The sequence below is a fragment of the Nicotiana tabacum genome, chromosome 7, assembly GCF_000715075.1.
Source record: "Nicotiana tabacum cultivar K326 chromosome 7, ASM71507v2, whole genome shotgun sequence".
NCBI classification, from domain to species: Eukaryota; Viridiplantae; Streptophyta; class Magnoliopsida; order Solanales; family Solanaceae; genus Nicotiana; species Nicotiana tabacum.
This window is the reverse complement of record NC_134086.1, coordinates 53165706-53180066: the sequence shown is the minus strand read 5'-3', so window position 1 is coordinate 53180066 and position 14361 is coordinate 53165706.

Below are 14361 nucleotides of genomic sequence, written 5' to 3'. Positions count from 1 at the left end.
AGACTGAAAAATATTCCCTCGTTATACATGTGGGCGCCTAATTGGTAAAGACATGAAAGTATTCCTCTTGTTATACAGGTGGGCGCCTGTCTATCTAAAACATGAAAGATATTCCTCTCGTTATACAGGTGGGTGCCTATCTATCTAAAAGCATGAAAATATTCCTCTCGTTATACAGGTGGGCGCCTATTTATCTAAAAACATAAAAATATTCCGCTCGTTATACAGGTGGGCGTCTATCTATATAAAAGCATGAAAATATTCCTTTCGTTATACAGGTGGGAGCCTATCTATCTAAAAACATGAAAAGTATTCCTCTTGTTATACATGTGGGCGCCTATTTATCTAAAACATGAAAGTATTCCTCTCGTTATACAGGTGGGCGCCTATTTATCTAAAAACATGTAAGTATTCCTCTAATTATACAGGTGGACGCCTATTTATCTAAAAACACGAAAGTATTCCTCTAGTTATACAGGTGGGCGCCTATTTATCTAAAAACATGAAAATATTCCTCTAGTTATACAGGTGGGCGCCTATCTATCTAAAACATGAAAAGTATTCCTCTAATTATACAGGTGGGCGTCTATTTATCTAAAAACATGAAAGTATTCCTCTGGTTATACAAGTGGACGCCTATTTATCTAAAACATGAAAATATTCCTCTCGTTATACAGGTGGGCGCCTATTTATCTAAAAACATGAAAATATTCCTCTCGTTATACAGGTGGGCGCCTATCTATATAAAAGCATGAAAATATTCCTCTCGTTATACAGGTGGGCGCCTATCTATCTAAAAATATGAAAAGTATTCATCTTGTTATACAGGTGAGCGCCTATTTATCTAAAACATGAAAAGTATTCCTCTAGTTATACAGGTGGGCGCCTATCTATCTAAAACATGAAAAGTATTCCTCTAGTTATACAGGTGGGCGCCTATTTATGTAAAACATGAAAAGTATTCCTCTAGTTATACAGGTGGGCGCCTATCTATCTAAAAACATGAAAATATTCCTCTCGTTATACAGGTGGGCGCCTATTTATCTAAAAACATGAAAATATTCCTCTCGTTATACAGGTGGGCGCCTATTTATCTAAAAACATGAAAATATTCCTCTCGTTATACAGGTGAGTGCCTATTTATCTAAAAACATGAAAATATTCCTCTCGTTATACAGGTGGGCACCTATTTATCTAAAACCGTGAAAATATTCCTCTCGTTATACAGGTGGGTGCCTATTTATCTAAAAACATGAAAATATTCCTCTCGTTATACAGGTGGGCGCCTATTTATCTAAAAACATGAAAATATTCCTCTCGTTATACAGGTGGACGCCTATTTATCTAAAAGCATGAAAATATTCCTCTCGTTATACAGGTGGGCGCCTATTTATATAAAAGCATGAAAATATTCCTCTCGTTATACAGGTGGGCGCCTATTTATCTAAAAGCATGAAAATATTCCTCTCGTTATACAGGTGGACGCCTATCTCAACCAACAACTTTGAAAATAAAGCCGCCATTCTGTTCTTCAGGGGGGGGCTCCTGACCTCAACAACAACTTTTAAAATAAATGCCATTCCTTTCTTTAGGATGGCGAGATTTCAACAACTTTTTAAAATAAAACGACATTCTGTTCTTCAGGGGGGCTCCTGACCTCAACAACAACTTGGAAAATAAAATGTCATTCCTTTCTTTAGGCTGGCGAGGTTTCAACAACTTTTTAAAAAAAAACGTCATTCTGTTCTTCAGGGGGGGCTCCTGATCTCAACAACAACTTTGAAAATAAAATGCCATTCCTTTCTTTAGGCTGACGAGATTTCAACAACTTTTAAAATAAAACGCCATTCTGTTCTTCAGGGGGGGCTCCTGACCTCAACAACAACTTTGCAAATAAAATGCCATTCCTTTCTTTAGGCTGGCTAGATTTCAACAACTTTTAAAATAAAACGCCATTCTGTTCTTCAGGGGGGGCTCCTGACCTCAACAACAACTTTGAAAATAAAATGTCATTTCTTTCTTTAGGCTGACGATATTTCAACAACTTTTAAAATAAAACGTCATTCTGTTCTTCAGGGGGGGCTCCTGACCTCAACAACAACTTTGAAAATAAAATGTCATTCCTTTCTTTAGGCTGGCGAGATTTTAACAACTTTTAAAATAAAACGCCATTCTATTCTTCAGGGGGAGCTCCTGACCTCAACAACAACTTTGCAAATAAAATGCCATTCCTTTCTTTAGGCTGGCTAGATTTCAACAACTTTTAAAATAAAACGCCATTCTGTTCTTCAGGGGGGCTCCTGACCTCAACAACAACTTTGAAAATAAAATGCCATTTCTTTCTTTAGGCTGGCGATATTTCAACAACTTTTAAAATAAAACGCCATTCTGTTCTTCAGGGGGGGCTCCTGACCTCAACAACAACTTTGAAAATAAAATGTCATTCCTTTCTTTAGGCTGACGAGATTTCAACAACTTTTAAAATAAAACGCCATTCTGTTCTCCAGGGGGGCTCCTGACCTCAACAACAACTTTGAAAATAAAATACCATTTGGCAATGCTTTATGAAAATATATATTTTGGCAATGTTTATACCAGTCGGACCACTCGGGTCGAATAGATTCAATATCCTGTTCGAGGGCGGATAGACCCATCATATCCTATTCAAGGGCGGATAGACCCAAAAATATCCTTACTCGAGGGCGGATGAACCCAAAATATCCTATTCGAGGGCGGATAGACCCATAATATCCTATTCGAGGGGGGATGAACCCCAAATATCCTATTCGAGGGCGGATGAACCCAAAATATCCTATTCGAGGGCGGATGGACCCAAAATATCCTATTCGAGGGCGGATGGACCCAAATTATCCTATTCGAGGGCGGATGGACCCAAAATATCCTATTCGAGGGCGGATGGACCCAAAATATCCTTTTCGAGGGGGATGGACCCAAAATATCCTGTTCGAGGGTGGATGGACCCAAAATATCCTATTCGAGGGCGGATGGACCCAAAATATCCTATTCGAGGGCGGATGGACCCAAAATATCCTATTCGAGGGCGGATGAACCCAAAATATTTTATTCGAGGGCGGATGGACCCAAAATATCCTGTTCGAGAGCGGATGAACCCAAAATATCCTGTTTGAGGGCGGATGGACCCAAAATATCCTATTCGAGGGCAGATGAACCTAAATTATCCTATTCGAGGGCGGATGGACCCAAAATATCCTATTCGAGGGCGGATGGACCCAAAATATCCTATTCGAGGGCGGATGAACCTAAAATATCCTATTCGAGGGCGGATGAACCCAAAATATCCTCAAAACTTGAAATTGTCTTACCTCCGGCCGTTTTTCTTAAAATCGTGCTGTCTTGCTATCCCTTAAAACTTGAATTGATTTCCTCGTTCCTCCGAGAGAATTTTCGACAATGGCAGAAAATTTTCTGCCCCAGTTTTGGTGCTTTTCCTTGTGGCATGCTTTTCTCCATTAATAAGTTTTCCTTTTCCTGCTTCAAATCAAAGAAAGTTTGTTAGTTTTAAAACATGGTGAGTGGTCGTGCCACTCCTGCTGGGGATGGTTTTTCCCTTTCTCCCTTCCCCGCTCTATGTTTCATTACGCTATCAGAACTTGCTGGGGATTATTTTGCTGGGGATGAATTTTCCTTTTCTTCCTTCCCCACTCTGGGTTGTCCGACCCTCTTGGAACTTGGTCGAAAATCTGTCGAGGATGCTTCTACATCTCGATGATCTATTGGGGATAACACTGCGAACCGCTGAGTAACACTGCTTGGGGATAACACCGCTGAGGATAACTCTGCTGAGTAAAATATGTTATCTTACTCCTTCTAAAACTACTTCCTTTAAGTAGGATGTTTTATTCCTCTGCAAACTATTTCCTTTTGCAAAACTGGTTTTCCTCTTCTTCTTTTTTTTTTCTCTTTTTTTTTTAATTTTATTATTTTTTTTCTTTGTTTTGTTATCTTCTTCCTTCGAAGACTACCTCCCTTAAAACTCGTTTTGCCTTTCCCCGAAAAACTATTGGGGATACCGCTTTTCACCAAACTTGTGTTATACTTCCCAAAATTTTTTGAAATGAACGAAAATTTTCTGCCCCAGTTTGACAATCTTTCTTGCGGCACATCTTTCTGTCATCGGTGGCATTCCCTGTCCCTGCTTCAAATCAAAGAAAATTTGGTCAGTTTAAAACGTGGTGGTTGGTTGTGATACTCCTGCTGGGGATGCCATCAACCATTCTCCATCTATGCGTTGTCTATCCATCTTGAAGCTTGGGCTGATACCTTCCGCCCTTCTTGACGATTCATTATTCCCAAACCTCTTAACCATTTTCCGATCTCCTTATCTGACCTCACGCATTTTCATGACAGCTGATGTAACTTGAAGATCGTGCATGTTCATTGATTAACCATTTTCTCTGTCTATTCGTGTCACTGAAGCAACCTTTTCTGCTGGGGATATCCTCCTTCTTTTGTGGCATAGCTCGGAAACTGGCATTTCCACGACCTTTTAGTCTCATATGAATTTCCCAAATCATTCCCATTGCTCTCCGCGTTGTTCTTTCTTGATCTGTCCACGGGCCTTGGCCTTGAGGTCTATAACCTTTGATTTTGGCGGGGATATCCCTCTTGATACTCGTCCATCCTTTTGTCAATCTCCTATTGCTGGGGAGATATCTTTCTTGACACTGGCCTCGTGCTTGTTCCTTGCTGACTATACCACTTGGATGTACTAGTCAGATCTCGTCTTGCATAATTGGAAAGCTGATGGTAGATTTTTGAAGTCATTTCTCACTTGTTTTGACCAAACAGACTCTATTGGGGAATTTTTCTATGAAAGGAGAAAGATAAACAAAAAAGGAAACGAATAAAAGACAAAGAAAAAAGACGACTCTTTAACAAGAGAAACTATAAATAAAAACCTATCAAACACAGATACCGACTCTAATGGTCATGACATGCACATGTGGCCTATCCTCTGCCGTCAATCGTCTTTCAAGATCTTCATTTGGCGATTCCCCATCTGATTCTTAATCTTATTCGACTTGTAGTGCCCGAAGGGTTTTCACTATCAAGCCTCTCTCATTTTGGTTTTTCTCTCAGTTTTCATCGCCTTATGGTGCCCGTGAAGATTTTCACCGATAAGACTCTCTCATTTGTCACTTTCCAGTTGGGGATTCGGAGTGTTGCCGATATGACTCTCTCTGCTGGGGATTCTTTCCGGCTATCAATTCATTTCCAATCCATGATCCTTTTCTCTGTTGGGAATCGGGGTGCTATCCCCGACTTCCGTTTGTATAACTTGGCATCTTTCGAAGACTGGTCAAAAGGTCTTTCTTTGGACCGTAACGTGGGGTTTTGGATAGGGCTAGAAAGAAAGGGTATTGGCGGCTCAAAACGACTCAATTTAGGTTCAAAATTTACAACCTTCGGAACCGGCTTTCTTTACATCAAACACAACTTCTGCCCTAGTTTCTTGCTTGGGGACTTTTATTTTTTACCTTACACTATGTTACACTATGCACACTATTCACACTATGACCGAGCCGTGAAGCGCCTACGTATCCTCTTTGAGGAATCAGGTCAAACGTATTTCCCAATTCCTTTGTTTTCTTCTGACTTTCTTTTGTTTTGTTATCATTTTTTCTTTTCTTTTCATTTTTTTTTTGTTTTTGTTGCTTTCTTTTCCTTTTTTTTTCTTCTTGTCTTTTTTTCTTCCACGTTTGTATTTCTAACCTGTTGTTACCGATTCCGAATGAGGGGTATGAAAAGAAAAATAAATAAGGCTCAAAAAGGGGTAACGAAGGATAAAGTGTTTAGGTAGCAGAACAAAATGCCTTCGTCATTCCAGTCTTCAAAACATACCAAGTGCAAACAACACAATTAAACAAAGATTTGTAGCCTCTTCTGATGGTGCTGGACTTGACAATTATATTCACACATTTGCCTTTTCATTTGTCATCTCTAAAGCACCGTTGGGCAACACTCTCGCTCTCATTATCATGAACGACCCTCATGTCAATTTGGCGAATCTTGCTTTTAACGGTTTTCTTTATGTTTTACTTGACCTAGTTCCGCATGACTTGAGCTCCGAATAATCTCAAACCGTCCTGATTTCTTTTAAATGTTTCGATTACCTCTCAATGGTTTTATGATTAACTTTTAAGACTAGGCCCAAACTGTGTGCGCATGTCATGTCACTAGAATCGGCACTGAACAAATTGATAAAAAAAACTAAACAAAAAGATGACTGGAAATAATAAAAGATCGAATTTTGCATTAGACTAATGGTGAAATGGTTTGAATAACAAAACAAACAAAAACAAACCAGAATAAAATCCAAAACAAACCTGGACAAAACTACACAAATCGCTATGACAAAAATGGAAAGATAAGAGGATTTGACACAAGACAATGTCCGGACTACAACCCTACAAATAACCCGGACAACAGAAATGACAACAAAATAAGCCACCAAAAGCTTCTCTCTTGCTAACCAAGGAACGGAGCGTCCTCCCACTTTATCAAACCTGACATCTTAGCCACTGAGCTTCGCATCAATATTGCCAAAACCATTACCAACTTCAATATCATCAACCTCATTCAACAAGTTCCCAATAGGATTCGAGTGCTTCTGTCATCAGGCCTCATCCCCACAAAGTGTGCATCATGATGTGCAGGTAAAGGATTCTGCGTGATATTCTGGGTGTCATTGTCTTGGATTACAATCAGGTCTTCTTGAATTTTGTGTTTCTGGCTTACCACAAACCAACCACCTTAACTTTCCTTGCGATTCAAAACAAAACAGGTTAGAATGGACTCAGTCGGTCCTCATTATTAACGACATCTTTTTCCCTTTTTTTCATTTTTCTTTCGATTTTTTTTCATTTTTTTTCATTTTTTTGTGGTCGAATCTTATGGAGATTGCCTATGTATCATGACACCACATGAATCAGACCTTGCGTAGTTCGGACAAAATGAAAGGTAATAAAATAATAAAACATATTTTGTAACTTTTAATATTTCACAGTAAAACACACTTTGATTACAATGATTTAAAAAAAACTGACAAACTTAGACCGAACTAACAGACTCTGGTGAAAGACGAGATACAGACTTGAACATTAAACAACCCATATACTCTAATGAAAAGAAATTAAAAAACAGACTGACAGATTCCTTCCCCCATTTGCCACTTTCAACCAAATGGCTGTTTTTTGCAGACGTGGCCCCTGTCTAATTTTCATGAATTTTGAGACCGGGGAGGATCTGTTTTATGACACTTTTACAAACTTTTCCGTTCTTTTACGAAAATAGCCTTTCAACAACTGAAAAATATTCTAAGGCTATCTCGGCAAGAACGGTTTAATACATTGCCGAAGCTGGCTTGACTTATTTTGACCAACACACCTAAGAGGCATTCACTTGCCCACTAACAATTTTTCTTCTTATTTTTTCTTTTAAATTAAAATAAAAGACCTAGTATTGCCAACACGACCTTTCAGCGCCTTGGGGACGAAGATTTTAAGGTTGTGTGGGTCAATCGGTCAAAATCTAAAAAAAAATGACCCAAAGGTGTCTATTTATGCAAAGTCAGCATTCCGGCGTCCCTTTCGGGAACATTCGGCTATGTTCTGACAAAACAGCGTCACCCGACATATTTATGACCTTTTCTCGTTTTTCAAAATAGAAAACTCAATATTGCAAACACGGCCTTTCAGCGCCTCGGGGACGAAGATTTTTAAGGCTGTGTGGGTCAACTGGACCAAATCTAAAAATGACCCAAAGGTGGCTATTTATGCAAAGTCAGCCTTTCGGCGTCCCTTTCGGGAACATTCGGCTATGTTTTGATAAAACAACGTCACCCGACTTCTTTATGATGACATTAAAATTTGACATATTTTTTGGCTATTTTAGCAAAAGGAGAGGTTGGACATCACCCAACTTATTTATGACAAAAATTAAAATTTTGACATGTTTTTTTTTTTAGCAAAAGGGGAGGTTGGACCCGATTAGGGCTGCCTACGTATCTCACATCAGGTGAGAATCAAACCGGCGTAGTTCGCCCATCGGAAATAAAGGAAATAAACTAACTCTTTTTTTTCGAATAAAAATAATTACAAAGAAGAGAGAAAATATTTTTGAATTTCGATTTTATTATTATTATTATTATTATTATTTTTTATTATTATTATTTTTGAAAAGAAACGACGACTAAAGAAATATATTTTTTTTTTCTGATTTTAACTTCTTTTTTTTTTTGGAAAGTTCGAAAAATCTTCTAAAGAAAAAGGAAATATTTTTGGACTATTATTCTGAATTTCTGAAAGAAATACTACAAAAGAAATGAAAAAATATTTTTGAATTTTTAAACAAATATTTTGGATTTTGAAAGAGATTAAAAGGAAATATTTTTGTATTTTTTTTAATTGAGGTCTAAAAGACTGAGTAATGGAAAATATTTTTTTTGGATTTTTGGGAATATGGTGGGCCGGAACCGAAGAGGTTTGCCTACGTATCTCACATCCGGTGAGAATCAGACCCGCGTAGTTCGGGCATAAAACAAACTATATTTTTTTTTTAAAAAAAAAATAAGACTCTTTTTCATTTTTATTTTTCATGGGAAGACAAACTATTTTCCTTTTCTATTTTTGAAAACAAGACAGAACAACGACTTTTTTTTTTCTATCTTTCCTTTGCTTTTAGTAAAACAAACTAATAAAACATTTTTTTTTTCATTTTCTAAAAATTTCGGCAGAGTTTCGACAGTATTTGGGCATTGGGTTTTTCCAAAAATAAACAATTAACTCCCTAACCGCTATTTCTTTTTTTTCTTTTTCTCAATTTCACAATATTCCTGATATTTCAAAGCCGGTCAACACACAAGTCCGAATCAAATAAATGCACAAGTAGCAGCAAGTAAGATGCATCAGGATGGTCATTTTCATTTTTTGGTACACCTGTCCTAGACAGACCCAACCCTTTTGTTGAGCCTCCAAAGTCAAATGCACGTGATGCAAACAAACGTTCCTACTAGGGATCCGGAATGAAGCTGAGTTATTCTAGGTTCATAACCTGGGTATTTGTTCTAGACTGTGTACCCGAGCGGACAACTCGAGTCGAGGAGGGGGCTACATACCGGGGACCCGCGGGATCGTCCGGCTTTGTAACTTGTCCAGCCTCTTTCTTATTTCAGGTATTGACACTAACAGAATAGGGAGTCTCGACCAGCGAGCTCCTCCCCGGAGGTAAGAAGAGAAGGGTTTCGGCACAGTTTATATACAGTTCAGATAATATCAAAGCGGTAAAAGCATCATTTAGCACATTGAGCCCAAACATGTAACAAAATCAGATAAAACCAAATATAACAATTTATCTAAGCTCGAATTTCTAACCCTGAACCAGTGGTTCTGGGTTAAAGTCCCCAGCAGAGTCGTCAGAGCTGTCACACCTCCTTTTTCCGTCCCCGCAAGGGGTGAAGGAGTTTTTCCAATTGAAGGACAATCGAAGTGGAATTTATTTATTTATTTCAGAGTCGCCACTTGGGAGATTTAGAGTGTCCCAAGTCACCGGTTTAATCCCGAATCGAGGAGAAGAATGACTCTGTTTAACAGTCTGCGAACCAGAAATCCGGATAAGGAATTCTGTTAACCCGGGAGAAGGTGTTAGGCATTCCCGAGTTCCGTGGTTCTAGCACGGTCGCACAACTGTCATATTCGGCTTGATTATCTGATTTAATGCATGTTGAACCTATGTGCGAATTTTAACTTTTAACCGCTTTTGTCATTATTATTATTTTTATCAAGAATTGCAACATCGTGGAAATACATCTCGAACCACGTCACATCAATGCACCCGTGGTTGTTGGCATATTTCAACTCTGTTGAGATTTGGATTTGGGTCACATAAATGCGCACCCGAGTTTAAGAAGATAACATTATTAAATACGCGCCTAAAGACTAACGCGTTGTTATTTTGAGAAAAGCCGTAAAGTTCGTTATGCGGCCTGTCTTGAAATCTGTGCATTCGAAATAACTATTCATTGAGGGCCCCGCACTTTGAGTATTCTTGTTTGTCGAGGCTCATCTCGTTCATTATTTATTTATTAGTATATTTTTTAGGGAATTTGCAACGTTGTGGACACGCATCTCGAACCACGTCACAATCAATGTACCCGTGATTAGAGACACATTTCGACTCCGTTGAGATTTGGATTTGGGTCACATAAATGAACACCCGTATTTAAGAAGGTAAGATTAATTAAGACGCGTCCTAAAGAAACTAACGTATTGTTATTTTAGAAAACATGTCGTGAAAATTCACTAAACGACTAACTCCAAAGTCTAACCAATGGTTATGTATTTATTGAGGGCCCCAGCGATGTGTAATTTATTTGGCAAGGCGCGCCTCATTTTATTTTTAAAAGGTCGTCCTATAATGACTATGTTTTCTATTAAGTTTGTCTCTAACAATGAAAGAAGAAAAAGGGTCCGACTTTATTTACATGCTTACGAGTTAGTTATAGTTGGGTTCCGAATATGATTCGCAAAATCCGAAACATGAACGCGTATATGGGCAGTCGTTTGGATATTATGGGCCCAGGCCCAGCGCACACAGTATTGACTGGACCTGGGCCACTTCTTTTCCGATAAAGGCCTGGTTAGTTCATTCGACTCAGGCTCGACATTTATAAGGCTGAAATGTAAACTTGTGCTATCTACTCTAACGGTATTGTTGCAAGTTATAACGAGGCAACCTACTAAATGAGGTGAGATTATCTAGCAACGGACAGTTTAATACTTAACGTATGTTTGGAAGACATGCTAACCACAGATACAACTGAAAAATCAGGATATTGCTTATTACACCATCACTTCTTTTCTAGCTACCAGCATACATAGATTATGAGCCATTAAGTTTCCATATGTGATGTCTAGTTATACATGATGACTACCTTCATTATCCTAATAGAAGATATGAACTATTATACATACAACTTAATGTTCCATATACAAACTGAAGCAAATTCGAAAAAGGCAACTTCAGCTCTTCATTTTTATATTCATGTTTCAACTTTCAGCTTACATTGACAGTGTATCAGTGGTGTACCTGGTATTGGGAAAGCCAAAAGAAGAAAAGGAAGGATCAGTTGGGCAGTAGCATTCACAGCAAATAGCAACAACAGAAACCAGCAATCAACAGCAACAAAACCCAGCAAAAGATCTTTAAAACCCAAGCAAGAAATTCAGTTTGCAGCCCAGCAATACCAAAACAAGTACATGCAAAGCAGAGAAGGAACCAGATGCAAGAAAAGCAGTAGCCTCTGGAAATTATGTTCAAATTCCAGCACAATCTCACTCTATATCACTCTGAAGATAAACTGACCTTCTAAAAGTTGAAAGACCAGCTCTGTTTTTGCTTCTTTTTTTTTACTCCCTCTCCAAAAACTTAATCTCCAGCCCCTTTTTTTGTTCTAAATGAGCCTATTTATAAGCAAAGCAGGCCAGCCAAGCTGCCTTGACACCTTCAGCCTTTTATTCTGCCCATACCCCTTAATTCCCCATGCCTAAATGTCTTTTCTTGGTGCCCACTATATTGTTCCCCATGCTTGTCCTATTGTTCTAATCAAGAGTCATGGGTTTAGAGTATTCATTTTAAACTCCCATGTTCTTATGTCTTGTTCCCCACTGACAATTAAACTAAGGTTAGCAAATTACCAGTAGGCAAACTTAAGCTTACAAACTGTTAAGATCCTATTAAACTCCCAAAATTACCCCTTAACCCTTGCATATTACTGTATTACTCTAAGCCTTACTGGTCAGTATATAAAACCTCTCTAAATTTAGCAAATCACTGATTACTAATTGTATAAGCTTAAACTCAACACTGATTTCAGGTTGACATGTTAGGTTTCTACAGCTATATCCAATTCTCAACCTAAGTCCAACTTAAAATTAGATCACATAGGGATGTCAATCAGATAAGTTGATCAAATTGGGAACCAATCCTGACCAACTTAAATCAAACAACCAACATGGAGCAAATGATGAAGCAGTGACAATCAGGCTTCCATGGCAAACTATGAAGATCATGGGGTTACTGAATGAATGAGCAATCTAGTTCAAAGACAAAACTGAACATATTCAATAGGTTCATATACAGATGTAGAGCCGGTAAACATACATGGAGGGCATCCATGAGCTACTATCATGTTTCCTCTAATTTTTAAACAAATTAATTGACGACACTTATTTAAACGACTATACAAGCTATAACAGACAACAAACAATCAATAAAATACACAAACTATCTAAACATTACCTCAGGATCCACAGACTTGACAGAAAAATCAAAAACAAACCAAACTAAACATGAAAAACAGATAAAATTCATAGGAGAACAAAAGAAAAGGAAAAATTACCTCAGGGATTCGAAATCAAAAACTGACCCAGGCTCGAACTCGGACTCGACCATTTTTGAGGTTGAATGGACTTTAATCGAGTGTTCTCAACTGAGAACACTTCGACTAAAGTCGATTAGACCCCACATCGTCTTTTAATTTGGACATATCTCAACTTTTGGTCTTTTAGGGTTCTTTGTGGTTTGATTTGGGATTCGTCCAGCTCCGGTCAGATTCGAACGGAACCAACGGCGTTTAGGGTGTGAGGGAGGTCAGGAGGTGTTATGGTATGAATTTGGGGTCGGTGGGTGTAGATCTGGTTTTTGCTCGAACCTTCGAACGAAGATTCGAGACGTTCGGGGAAGATTTGAAGTAAACTGAGTGTGGATTTGGAGAGAGGGGGTCATGGTGATTCAGGGGTGTTAGTCTGGTGGTCATCGGCGTCGTGGTTGCCGGGTTTACGGTGGGGGAATCCTAAGGCGGCTAGGGTTTGTAAGGGTCGTCTCTAGGACGATGGTGAACAGTAGGTGAGAGGGGGTTTGGTTTGAGGGCGTGGGGTGAGGGATTGGGGTTTTTATACGGGGTGGGTGGTTTAATCCCAGCCGCTGGATCAATCAAGATCAATGGCCAGGATTAGAGGAGTTAACCAACACGGCGTCGTTTGGTTTAAGTAGGGGGGTCGGTTCGAACCGGGCAACGGGTAAGGGGGACGGATTTTGAGTTGTTGGATCATGTATGGTCGACGGCTGGGATTGATTGTCGCATTGATTGCCTTGGAACGACGTCATTCTAGTGATTGTGGGAATGGACCGGGCACAAGGCGTTTGGACTGAGTCTGTGTCTTGGTTTTGGGCCTGATTTTTTTGGGCCTAATCCGAGTTTACTTTTTTCAACTCTTTTTTTCTTTTCTACTTTTAATTAACAATCAATAAACTTCTAAAATAATTTGTAAACCCAAAATTAACCTACAATATTGTTAAACCTTAACAACAATTATCACACAAGGTTAAACATTTAATTAATTTAAAACAAAATTACACAACGGTACATGACTGACAAAACGCAACAAAACTGCATATTTTGTAAATTTTTTTTCCATAAAACGTGACTCAATTAATTCCAAGACGTACACTTAAATCTTGAATATGCGTGCAACATGTATTTTTGTATTTTTTAATTAATCACAGCAAGGGTAAATATTTGCGGACAAAAATAATTACCAAATGTCCCGCAAATTCTCAAAATTGTACACAGATGAAATTTGTTTTATTTTTGATTTCTTTTGGAGTAATTTTCGTGAAGCAAAAATCACGTGCTCACAGTGCTGAAATGATGGTTTTTAATTACTCTATTATCACACCTATATATTTTGTCTCTAAGTTATTCATATATTAATTTTGTAATTCTCGCGGAGCAAAATTGATATATAATAACTGATAAATAAAATAGTAGAGTGAAGGAAATTTTTCAGCAAACTATTATTTCAAGTCAGTAATCTTGCTTGCCTCAGTTTTAATTCTCACGGAGGAATATTTGTAGGCAAGATTATTGATCCTTAGTAAAAATATTCTCACGAAGTTTTTACTTTCTTTTAGCATAATTCAAGCAAGAAAAATATTTCGATTTAAACGTCACTGGTCTTAAATTGATTAATTAACATAATTCTCACAGAGTGTTATTAATTGATTATTTCTTAGCGAGGAAAATATAATTGTATTAGAAATAAGCAATTATTCTTTAAAGAAATAAATGTAAAAATTGAGATTTTATTATATTAATATTATCAAGTTAATTCAATGGTTCCCAGCTCTTTTTTAAAATTATAAATCTTTCAAAAGTTATTTTTTGTTTAAATAATTAACAAGTTTTAAACCTCACTCACTTTTCGTCAATCTTATTCTCTCAAATAGTAGTTAAATATTACAAGTCTGTAGCATAGATTA